A 13,098-nucleotide genomic window follows, 5' to 3' on the forward strand; every position below is an offset into this window, starting at 1 on the left:
TCAAGGAGTACACGCTTGTTGATGTCTTGGACATTAGCTGCCTGAGCCAATGAAACACCATGCCCCTTTAGACCTGGAGCACCACACACCCTGCACTTGTCACCCTGTACCATTAGGCCCAGGACCACAGCATGCTCCCATCCACAGGTACAGGTCTTGCCTCATCAAAACAAGGCCATAAAGTCTAGAAGAGATGACGGCTTGTTCAAATACACAGACACACACACACACACATATATATATATATATATATATATATATATATATATATATATATGGCTACAGGGATCATGAAGAATCAGGGAAACATGACACCACCAAGAAAACACAATAAACTTCCAGCAACTGACCCCAAAGAAATGGAGATCCATGAATTCCCTGACAAAGAATTCAAAATAATGGCTCTAAAGAAGATCAAAGGGCTACAAGAGAACAAAGATAAACAATTTAACAAAATCTGTAAAATAATACAAGAACAGAATGAACAATTTAGCAAAGAAAATGGAAAACACAGAAATGAAAAAAAAAAAAGGAACAAACAAATTTGGAGCTGAAATTACAATGACTGAACTAAAACAATGCCAGAGAGAATTTCAATGGCAGACTCAATCAATTAGAAGAAAGAATCAACAAACTCAAAACTAGGTCATTTGAAATCCAGTTAGAGGAGAAAAAGAATAAAGAATAAAAATAAATGAAGAAAGCCTACTGGACTTATAGGACATCATTATTAAACAGTGTTCACATTATGGAAATCCCAGGAAGATACAGAAAGAGGCAGAAAATATCTACAATAAAATAATGACTACAAACTTCCCAAGTCTGGGAAAAGATATGGACACCTAGGTACATGAAGCTCAAAGGTCCCCATTCAGGTTCAACCAAAAGAAGACAACACTGAGACATATTATAATAAAACGGTCAAAAACGAGAGACAAAGAGAGAATACGGAAAGCACCAAGAGAAGTTCATCACATACAAGGGAACCACCCCTCCCTGACCCGTAAGGCTACAAGCAGATTTCTCAGCAGAAATCTTACAGGCCAAGAGAGTGGTATGGTATATTCAAAGTACTGAAAGAAAAAAAATGCTACGCCAGCTATCTTTCAGAATTGAAGGAGAGATAGTCATTCCCAGATAAACAAAACCAAAGGAATTCATCACCACTAGACCTGCTTTACTAGAAATACTAAAGGGAGATCTTGAAGCTGTAAAGAAAGGACGCTAACCAGTAACATGAAATCATATAAAAGAATAAAACTCACTAGTAAAGGTAAATATATAGTCAAATTTAGAACCACTAATATTGTAATGGTCATTTGTAAATCGTTAATAACTATAGTATAAAGGTTAAAAGATGAAAAAATTAAAAATAACTGTAGCTACAATAATTTGTTAATGGATGGATACACAACGTAAAAAGATATAAATTATGACAGCAAAAACATAAAATGTGGAGTAATGGGGGGAAAATATTGAGTTTTTGTATGCAAAGTTAACTTTTTACCAGCTTAAAAAAGACTATTATATTTCATGTAAGTCTCATGGTAACCACAAAGAAAAAACACTAGAGTAGGTCCACCAAAAATAAAGACAAAGTATCAAAGCACACCATTACAGAATATCACTAAATTACAAAAGAAAACAGCAAGAGAGGAAGAAAGGAAAAGGATCTATAGAACTTGCAGGCACAATTAACAAAACAGAAATATTAAGTCATAATCTATCAATAATCACTTTAAATGTAAATAGATTAAATTTATCAATCAAAACACATAGAGTAGCTAAATGGATTTAAAAAACAAGACCCAACTACATGTTGCTCACCAATGACTCACTTCAGCTTTAAGGACACATATAGACTGAATATAAAGGGATAAAAGTCCATGCAAATTAATGAAATGTGTCCCTTATATTACACCATACATAAAAAAGTAACTCAAAATTGAATAAACGTAAAACCTAAAACTGTAAGACTCTCAGAAGAAAAAATAGGGGAAAAATTCATTGACATTTGTCTTAGCAATGATTTTGTTTTTTGAAATTGAAGTTAAAACCAAAGGCAACAAAAGCAAAAATAAATGAGTGTGACTACATCAAGCTAAAAGTTTCTACACAACACAGGAAACAACCAACAGAATAAAAAGGTAACCAATGACCAGGAAAAATATTTGAAAACCATATACCTGATAAGGGGTTAACATCCAAAGTATACAAGGAACTCATATAACTCAATAGGAAAAAAACAAGTAACCCAATTTTTTAAAAAATGAGCAAAGGTCCTAAATAGACATTTTTTTCAAAGAAGACATTTAAATGATCAACAGTTATCTTAAGAGATGCTCTACATTACTAATCACCATGGAAATGAAAATTAAAACCATAATCAGACTGTCAAAATATAAATGTTGGTGAGGATGTAGAGAAAAAAGAATCCTAGTGTACTGTTGGTGGGAATGTAAACTGGTACAGCCATTATAAAAAACATCACAGAGTTTCCTTAAAAAATTAAAATTAGAACTACCTTATTATCCAGGAATTCCAGTTTGATGGTTTGATTGTGGAAATCATTTCACAATGCATACATATATCAAAACATCACATTGGATACCTTAAGTCAATACAATTTTTGTCAAAAATAAATTAATTTAAAAAATAATTTCAAAAAATCAGAACATTTTCATTCAGAAGACCAAACAATTCACTAATCTCTCTACTTGCTGAATACTTAACCAGAGTACTCCATTTTGCTTTGAAGAATTTGAGTAAATCTTTGTTATCCTACTACCAGCCATCTCATTCATTTTATCAATCATCTTGTGACTTTAAAGAAATAATTCCCAGAATTTTCATCACCGCATAGTTCATTGATTAAGATAGGATTTTAGATCTGGCCAGACTACCTCTCCTATACAGTCAATATGATGACTAAGTGAGAAATATTGGAGGAAGGATTATCACTGTTAGGCCTGTGCAGGGAGACTACAAAGAATGATTGCTGAGCCTAAGAGAGAAGAAAAGGTGAGGAAAGAAGCAAGCCTGTTGCCTACCTGACTCACAGTACAATAGAATGGCATCGTCTAACCTCAAGAATTTACCCAATAAGTGATATTACGGTAAGGCTGTTTAAGTTTTTAAAATGCATTAAACATTTTCCCCCAACTCAGAACCTTCAGGGCCTTGTCATGGCCAGACACTTCCAGGAAACAACTGGGGTGACTGATGGCATGTCTCTGTAACTGGGGGATGGCCGTGCAATGTTCAGCTTCAAATTGGGGCCTGTCTCTGTGCCCCAGGGTTTTGTTTGCTTGTCAATATCCTCAATAGCACATCCCTGAATATTACTTATTGCTTAATGAAAAAACAGATTGCTCTGCCTAGCATCTAATAGTTGTTAATATCCTAATAACATTAACGTATGCAATATTGAGCTGAATTATAAGGCTGACAAGAGCCTCCGTGTGTGGAAATGTAATTACAGTGGAAGTTTAATGATAAATCACCACAGTTTCTCTCTGCCTTAATAAACTGTCAGGCACTACCAAATAAAGCAGAAGCAATTAAGGAAAGCAACAGGATCTTGGGCTGAGGGACAGGAGTGATGGAAGAAATAGAACCTCTGTATGCCCCAGAATAGCTTACATAAACTGCTGGTACTTAACTGCTGTTGAACTCTGATCGGCAGGAACATCAGCCTCCTCATCCATCCCCCTAGAATATGGCATTTTGATTTCTCAGAGGAAGGTACAGTATTTTCAACTATGATAAATTTCCTTAGACATCCAAACAGCTCAGTAATTCCACCTATTATTTCCGTGTTCCCCTCAGTATCTGTTTAAAGAGGTTATTTCTAAAACACTGATATTTTATTTAGTTTTATTCAAAGGCAGGAGATCCCTTACTTCCCAGGTCTTTCTGCTATGATTGTTAGAAAGGATACAAGGGCGCCATTAATCTGGGACAGTACATAGCACAGAACAGAACTATGCTGCTGAGTAGGAAACAGCAAAGGGTTTAGAGTGAAGACTTGAGCTCATACCCCAGCTCTGCAACTTAATAGGTGGGTGACTTTGAAAATTACTTAAACCTCTTTTATACTCCATTTCTTGATTTATCAAATAAAGATATTAGTTTATAATACCTACTCCATAAGGTTGTTATGAGGAACAAATTATAGAATGCATTAAACCTTTGAATTGGAACAATTCCTGCCACCATAATTCACTCAGTACATGTTTTTATAATTAATAGTTTATTATTATATCATCAGCTGCTGTGTTTGTGTGTTTGTGTGCGTGTGTCTGTTTACCCCCACCCTGCACCCTCAACCCATTTGCTAGACCTTGTTCATGCAGCCAGGCTAAATGATACAATCATATAGCAACTGGATAGATGGGATTATTGTAATTATATAGTGTAACCCTATTGTTGGACAATGAGGAAACTCAGTTGATCTGAATTCATACATTAAATCATGAATTGGTCAGATATAAGCTGAGCACAAGGCTCTGAAACAGGCACTCAAGATACAAACAGAGCAGAGTCTCAATTTACCTGGGATTCACCATTTTTATATTGAAACAGGCAGTTAGAGGCAGGTGAGCAAGTTTCTATTTCCACTCAAACATCAAGGATGAAGAACTTATCTCCAAGAAGGTATTCTAGAGAACATGATATTTGCTTTGTTGTCACAGTCTATATAAGATAGAGACTCTAAGAAAATCAGAGAAGAGTACAGACAAAGAAATGAATAAATCTATGTGCAAATATCATTAGTCATTAAGAAAACACACAACCAAAATAACAATTGAGACGGCTAAAATAAAAAATAGACAAAAACAAAAAAGAACACCTAAAATTCCAACCACAGGAAAGGATGTGGAGCAACTAGATTTCTTGTGCATTGCTGGTGGGAATGTAAAATGGTATCAGTATTTTCAAAAAGACCTTGTTGATTTCTTATAAAGTTAAACATCTGCTAAACAAATGATGCATTCTCGCTTCTAGGTATTTGCCCCAGCGCAATGAAAAATTATGTTTACATATGAACCTTTATATGAGCGTTTAGAGCAGGTTTATTATAATCTCCAAAAACTGAAATCAACCCAAATGTCCCTCACTGAGTGAATGGATAAACAAACTATGGTGTGTCCTTGCTATGGAATACTACTCAGCAATAAAAAGGAACAAACTATTGATGCACTCAATAACATGAATGAATCTCAAATGCATTAGGCTTAGGGCGGTAAGCCGGACCCAGTACACTAATAATGTATGATTCCACAGCATTTATATGGCTTATTGGAAAAAGGACAACTATAGGGAGGGGAAACAAATCAGCAGTTTCCATGGGGGGAAGGAGGTATTTACCTTAAAGGGGCAGAAAGGAAATTGTGGGGGAGATGGAATAGTTCAAGATTTTGATTGTGGTGGTGGTCACTAGACTACAGGTCTTTCCAATAATCATAAAACTTTATTCTAAAAAGGATTAATTTTATTGTATGTTAATTATACTTTTTTAAAGGGCCAAAATAAACTGTGCAAAGATCCAGAAATATAATGCAGAATACAAAATTCAGGTTTGCCAGCATGACTCGTGAATAGGGAGTATCATATCACTATTACTTAGCTAACTACTTGGCACATAGAAGAAATCCAATTACTATGTGTTGCATAAATGAATGGAGGGGAATTATTGTGCTATGAGACTGGAAGCAGACAGGAACCAACTCCCACAAAATCATGGAATAATTGACAATCAGCATGCTTATATTTTGTCCAGTGATCTGATGGATATCTCTGTCATTTCTGTTATTTAGTAAGTACTGTCTTAAAGAAAGGGAAAAAATGTACAAACGTGGGGAACAAAAGGGAAAAAATGTACAAACATGGGGATCATTATGGCCGCCTCACAGACTGACTGCAATGAGACTGGTTCTCCTTAAATGTGTGCAATGCTCAGCTGCACAACCACACACAGGCGTGCTGGGGCATGTGCTGAGAAACGGTTTCTCAATTTTCACTTCTCTAGCTATTTGGGAAACCTTTGCTAAGGAGGCATTTGCTAAATATGAATAATGATGGAACACAGAATCAGTGTTGAAAATGAGGGCTAATTCCACTGGTTTTATGTAATTAGGCCACTTTAGTCAAATATCTTTCCAGCAATTTTTCCATCCATATTTATCCAGCCTATCATGTGTATGTAACACTCCAGAGTACTGTTGTAAAATATAAGGTAATACAAAATTATTTTCATGGAGTAAAAATTTTATCTGAAATATGAGTCGTTATGTCAACAAAATCACTCATGACACGTAGAGAAACACATGACAATAGTATACCTGCAAGAAGTTATGCACCCTGCTGCTGAGAAAAAGCTGGAATTGAGTGAATGAGTACAGAAAAGTGAAGAGTTGTTCCTTTAGAGCAGGGGTGTCCAAACCGCGGGCCAACTGCAGCCCCCAAATCCATTTTTTATTGGCCCACAGCAAATTCCAAAAATATATTTAGTTTACTTACATAAACCAGGTGAGGCAATACGTACTTCATCTCGAGTGAGTGGCCCGGCTGTTTGTGTATTTTACCTCATGTGGCCCTTGGTAAAAAACGTTGAAAAAAGTTTGGACACCCCTGCTTTAGAGTGAATGGTAGGATTGTTATCATATTCATCATTTCTGGAGTAATAGATGTTTGAAGTGGTTTACTAACCATTGTTATTTATTCATTCCAGAAAGCCTGTATTGCAAGTAAATCTTAGTTTCTTGGAAAAAATGACCTTAGAAGGTTAAGATCGGGCAGAAAGTCTAACGCTAATTAAGAACTTCTATTCTTCTGACCATTTCCAATACAGTGCCACTCAGTTGTGAATGGATGGTGGTTCAACAACTTGTAGTTATATTTCTTTTCACAAGGGGGGCAACCTGGAGTTTATTTTTATAATAATACTTCTAGGTAAAAGGCCAGATGGAATCAAAATGAGGGAACAGAGCCAGAAACAGGAAATGAGGTGTCAAGGGAACAAAGGACAAGTAGAGAAAAGTTTAGAGAAGTTACTCTGTGCTTCCACCATGAAGCTACACATTGGGGTTTTATCACAAGTGAGTCTTTTGAGAGTCATCCATCACTAGACAGAACTAAGCACACTGTCTTTAAAGAAAATCTTTGTTCCAATTCCCCCCTGACAGGAAAAAGCTTCTGGGTTCACTCAACCCTATCTTTATCCTTTACAAAGGAAAACTATAGAGAGAATGGCTTACTCCCAGGGGCCTCAGCAGCTCTTATTTAACTCGCTCTGTCTAACCAGACAAGTGCTTAGACTCCCACCATTCACCTGCTGCAGCCCCCACACAACAAAAAAGCCTGCTTAGATGCTTTTATTTCCTTTCCTTTGGGGTTCCTCAAAGTCTCGGGGCCCCAGGGAGGAATCCTTTGTAACAAGGTCACCTAAGTGATTGATAAAAGGGCCAGAACATTCCACAAGACACAGTGGTTATTACTTGTTTTCCTTAACCTCACAATAGTGGAGAATACCTGACCCAGATTCAAGTTATCAGAAGATGACACTTCCAATCCAGTATTGAAACACACACAAAAAATGGCAATATTTCTCACATTAAACTTCATTGCTGAGAGCCTGTAAACAGCCATTATATATGCAGAATGCAGACAAGCCCTTGCTTCAAAGCAGGATTGTATCCACCTCCTTTTAGTAAAATGAGCACTTACTTGAATATAAGGAGTTCCAGTAAAGTACACTTATGCTCAAAATTCAATAATCCCTTTTAACTTTTTATAGTACTCTATAGTTGGTTTTATTTATTTATTTACCTCCAATCTATTGTTTATGCCTTGGATTATAATTTCATATATATTGCAAGACTTCAGAAATTTACCCAGGGAATCTTGCTAGGTTTGGAATTAAAATGATCACCTCTCATTCTAATGATTGCACCATTTTCATCTCACATATATACCAAGTAAGCTCCTTGCAAGCAATAGAAACGGATTCTGGGTAATTTAAATAGAAAAGTACTTATTGGAAGAATAGTGGGCTCACAGAACTGGCCGGAGGATGAAAAATCAGACTTAGAAATAGACCAAAAGTAAGGGAACTTGGTAAGGATAAGCAGCAAGAAGAGAAGCAATTGCCTTTTAGAAGAAATGTTCCCCTGAGATGTTACCTCAGTTACCACACAACACTGATGAGACTGGACACCGCACCCTCACTAGACATCGTGAGAGCTATGAATGCATCTTCAATCTCTCTATCTTTGAATTGCCAGCTCTCAATGAACATTTCAAGGCTGAAACATCTAATTGGCCAGGCCTAGATCATGTCCCGGTGTGTTGAGACAGCTGATTCGTCACACAAATCCTTTCTAAAAGTCACCGGAACATCTTCTTGACAATTAAAAGCTAAAACTCCAAACGGAGAGAAAAGGTATTTACGGAACTACATACCATGCAGTAGTAACTCAAATTCCAATAGAAATACCTATGGCAATAACAACAGAAAAATAAAAGGTATCCATTGCTATGCCTCTGCTCTGGGTATTAATTTCGACCAAAGTTTGCTCACATTTGGTTACATCACTAGGGCACTCACCAGAAAACAAGATCCTTCCCCCTATTTATTATTTCTGGATTCCAGGGAAAATTGGTGGCCTAGGGACAGGTGGCTTTCTTCAATCAGCTGAGTTCCTGAGAGATGAGAGGGACGCAGGCTTGTGAGATCTGTCACTGGCTGGCAGTGGCTCAGTCATTCCAAGACTTCTTGTTACTTTCTGGAAAGAAGGGGAAATTTCAGAAACTACAAAGCTCCTCTCTCAGCTTTGATTTGGCCCACAGCTCACAACAGCTGTAAAAGTTAAATCTTGCGGGGGGGCGGGGTGGAATAAGGTCAAGATTGATTATAATGTGGGTTTGCTAGTGTATTGTTTTCAGAATAGGGAAAAACTACTATGTATGAATATGCAGAGAGTGAAAAATAAGAAAAACATGTTGGTTTTATTTCAAACTAAAGAGATTAGGCCCACAATCCCAATTACATGTATGCTTCTAGGGGCGGAATAAATAACTACTTGTCTTTTAAATGATCTAGGACACATTTTAGCTGATATCTCCAAAAACTTTCATTGTTTTTTAGTTTTTTTAGTCCTCACAGTCTGAATGGGGGAGGGGGAGACACTAAATGTTAAACAGGTTAGTGAAACTAAATTATTTTTAAAAAAAACGAGTGACTGATTTTCACTGTATCCTACTCATTCAGAAGCAAAGTGAAGGATTGTTCTCTCTAGACTGAACTTATTTCCTTTTATTTATTCCCCGCTGCAAAGAGATTTTTTTTTCCCAAAAAATAATTCAAACACCTCTCTCTTCTCTAGAGATTCAAACTGGAAAATATTATCATTATTATTTTTATTTTTTTCCAAAAGCAGTGGATTAGGAGAGAAGAGTTTTAGCCCTAAATAGTTACCAGGTGTTTCATGATTCTGTAATCAGTTAGCTGGAAGTGTTCACATCACTTTTGACAATAAATGCCAGCAGGAAGGTAGTTCTATTTTAATTATTTAGGATAGTAATTCTCAACCCTTGATGCATATTAGAATCACCTGGAGCACTTAAACAAAATGGATGTCTGGGCCTTTTTCCAGACCAACTAAATCATAATCTCTAGACCTGGAGTCCAATCATTGGTATTTTGTTTTTAAACTCTCAGTTGAATCTAACGGAAAACTGGGCTAAAATTTCTTTCTCCCAGGGAACTGCCACTTTGTGCCTGAGAATCAAAATTTGTACAAAAGTGTACCTATCAGGACTCAAAGAAAGAACTAAAGCTAAACTTCTCCTGCCTCTCTCCTATGGAGGCATAGACTGCAGCTTAGCTTGTGAACCCAGGTGGAAAATAGCAACAATACAATCACCACCAAAAACAACAACAACGTCTTTACCAAACCCTACACATCTACTCTCTCTCCCTAATTAGTTTTCTTTGACCTAGAAACTGCTCTTTAAACTTGTAACTTCAGTTCAGTATCTAAGACTCTCAGAGACCCTGGCTCTCACTACATCACTTAGTATATATAAAGTGTATCATCCATCAGAGAAAACAGGAATCCCAAGGCATATGCCCTTGCCAATTTCTGGAAACATTTTTAAAGTACTTTTGAGATTCTAAGGGTGAGTTCCCCACTGGTATTCACTTGATGGGCAGAGAAAACTCAGTTAGAAGGAGTACAGAACAGGCTGACACCGACCCCAGCTGGGGCCCAACTCCCACAGAATAGAGCGACAGCTCTGCAATCTGAAATTCTGTTTCAGCACATCTGAGGTGAAACCTAAGACCAGCATTTTTCACATAAGAACCTCAGAAGATTCTGCAACAGCTGGTCTGCAGACCACCCAGAGAAACATGTCCATAGACTGTTATATGAAAAGCTTTCAGAGAAACCAGGAATATTTAGGTGGGGAAAGCGAAGCTGTCTTCAAATATTTAAAGTGTTTTCCTGTTTGAAAAAAAAAAAAAAAGAAAGAAATAGATGTTTTTAAAGCCCTCTTCTTTTAGACCCCAAGAGATTGAAAAGGAAATATGGGCTGAAAATGTAGAAAAATTGATTTGGCCTCAATTTAAAGAAACATTTCATACCAATCAAATTGGACTGCCATAGAAAGCAGTATTTCTAGATTCATCCTAGAATTATGCCACTTAGCAAAAATATTATCAAGGGGATCCAAACTTAGAGTGGTTAGATGGTTCAGTTTGTCATGTCCCTTAAAACATGAATTCATTCAGAATAATAAAACAAAGCTTATCATATGTGTAATTCTTAATCTCTACAGCAGGATGAAAAATATATAGCTGGATATTTGTGCACCGTATGAACTAATTCAATTTCCTAAACCACCTCATTACACCTTGAATATCTTATACAAAGGATTTCTGACTAGCTTTGGGGTGAAAAAGCTTTAATCCAAACAGCTAATAGGGCTACCCAAATAAAATATTGTTCAACCCTTTATAGCTTTATAGTCTAGCATCTAAGCTAGTCCAGTATAGGGAATGATAGGTAGATAAATACATAAGAGGGGGGGGGAGGGAGAGGAAAAGAGATGACAGAGACAGAGACAGAGACAGAGATAGAGATAGAGATAGAGTGACAGCGAGAAAGAGAAAAAGAGAGAGATTAATTTCTGGCTAAGGTGGACTAAGCACTCGTCATTTCTCATTGAATACAGCTTTGAAACCTGGAAAGAATGTGCATGGAGCAGCTATTTGAGGACACTGCAAAGAAAATAGTGGCAAGTGGATTGGATAAGAAACTCAGAATTCAAAGTACCGTCAAACAAAGAGTGAGTTCACCAATCTTCTTCTCCTCTGGAATTCTATATTTATTTTGCTCTCTTCTCTAGTGCCTCAGTGCCCAAATGATCCTACAGCAGTAGTTGAAATGGCAATGGGTGGACCCAGCAGGAGCTCATACTTTTGACAGAAGGAAATCCCCTCCTAATAATGAAGCTGTGGTTTCAAATAAGGAGAGGAGTCCCCAGTTACTTCACGTACTCACCTCCCTTTCCTGCTTCCCTTTCCCCTATTTTCTGCTCCTCCACACCCTTCACCACAATGTGGGTATAGCCAAGGGAGAATGAAGAGTACAGCAGGATATATTATAGCCTCAGTTCTTTCACCAGAGGATTAAAAACGTGGGGAGCCTGGAGGAACCAAGAAGTACCAGGGAGATAGCAGATAAAGAAGAGCTTGAGAAAGCAACTTCTTTCATGTGTATATGAACTCCTGCGCTCACCTGAGTTACATGTGAGTGGACCTGAATGTAAACAGTACACACAGACTTAGAGAACTGAACGATGGAATAAGCCATTGCCCAAGTCCCTGACTGGCTGCGTGTGAGACATACAGGACCAATTTGAAGAGCACTGCAGAGGATTTGAGAACCAAATTGACTTTAAGACCACAACCCAAAAGAAGTCTGGTCAAAACTTATGACTGGAATTCAATCAAGTTGATTGCTGTTAAACCAAAAATATTATCATGCTCTGTACGGTTTCAACTAGACCCAGAGATACAACATAATATTCAAAATGTCCACAATGTAACTCAAATGACTCAGTACACAGAGAACCTGGAAAATCTCAACTTGTATAGAAAAAGAAAATCTGAGATGACGTAGATATTGCAATTCTCTGACAGAAACTATAAAGCAGCTGAAGAGAATCAAAATTTTGCCACCCTGAAGCTGCCTTTTGGGATATTGTTTTTAAGCTGTTAATTCAGAAACAAGGCTCAGAAAGACTCTTTGACTCTCCTCCCTTTCCTGCCCAAGAGATTCAGATGCAAAAATCTGCCTTAGGAAGGGAGCTTTGCCTTCATCACTTTAAGAACCTTCACCCTAGCATTTAGTCAGAAAGACTCCAGCCCTGTTAGCTAGATATGCCCTGTGTCCCATTGTCTGTGATGCCCATCAGAATCTTCCTTACATGTATATTCTGTTCTTCCTCAACTACCTGTAAATCACCCATTCTCACAGCTAAAATCTAACATTCAGTCCCCCACCGTTTCTCGTTTGTCCAAAAATGTCCTATATATCCAATGTTGCCTCACTGATTTTGGAATTTTCATGCTTATGTGAATTCTTCATGCACATCTATTAAAATTTTTATTTTCTCCTGTTAACCTGCTGTATGCTGTTTAAATTATTTCACCAGCCAGAAGAACTAAAAGGGTAGGACTACCATTCCCCAGGCCCCTGGCACAGTTATAAAACTTCTCGAACAAGGAAGGGTGACAAAAACAAATGGAAAGACAGAAACTCTCAGAAAAGAAATAGAGGACATAAAGAACTAAATGGAAATTTAAGAACTGAAAAATCTGAGATAAAAATCTCATTGGATGGTCTCAACAGAATTGAGATGGCAGGGGAAAGAGACCATAAACCTGAAGGTTGATGGATAAATACTGTTCAATCTGAACAGAGAAAAAATATGGGGGGAAAAAAAGGAAAGAAGAAAATACATGGGGGAAAAAAATGAACAGAACATTAGGTAACTGTGGGACAACACCAAAAGGTCTAGTGTTTGAAT

Source organism: Rhinolophus sinicus, chromosome 14 (genome assembly GCF_057876585.1).
Source record: "Rhinolophus sinicus isolate RSI-liver-muscle chromosome 14, RSI-T2T, whole genome shotgun sequence".
Lineage (NCBI taxonomy): Eukaryota > Metazoa > Chordata > Mammalia > Chiroptera > Rhinolophidae > Rhinolophus > Rhinolophus sinicus.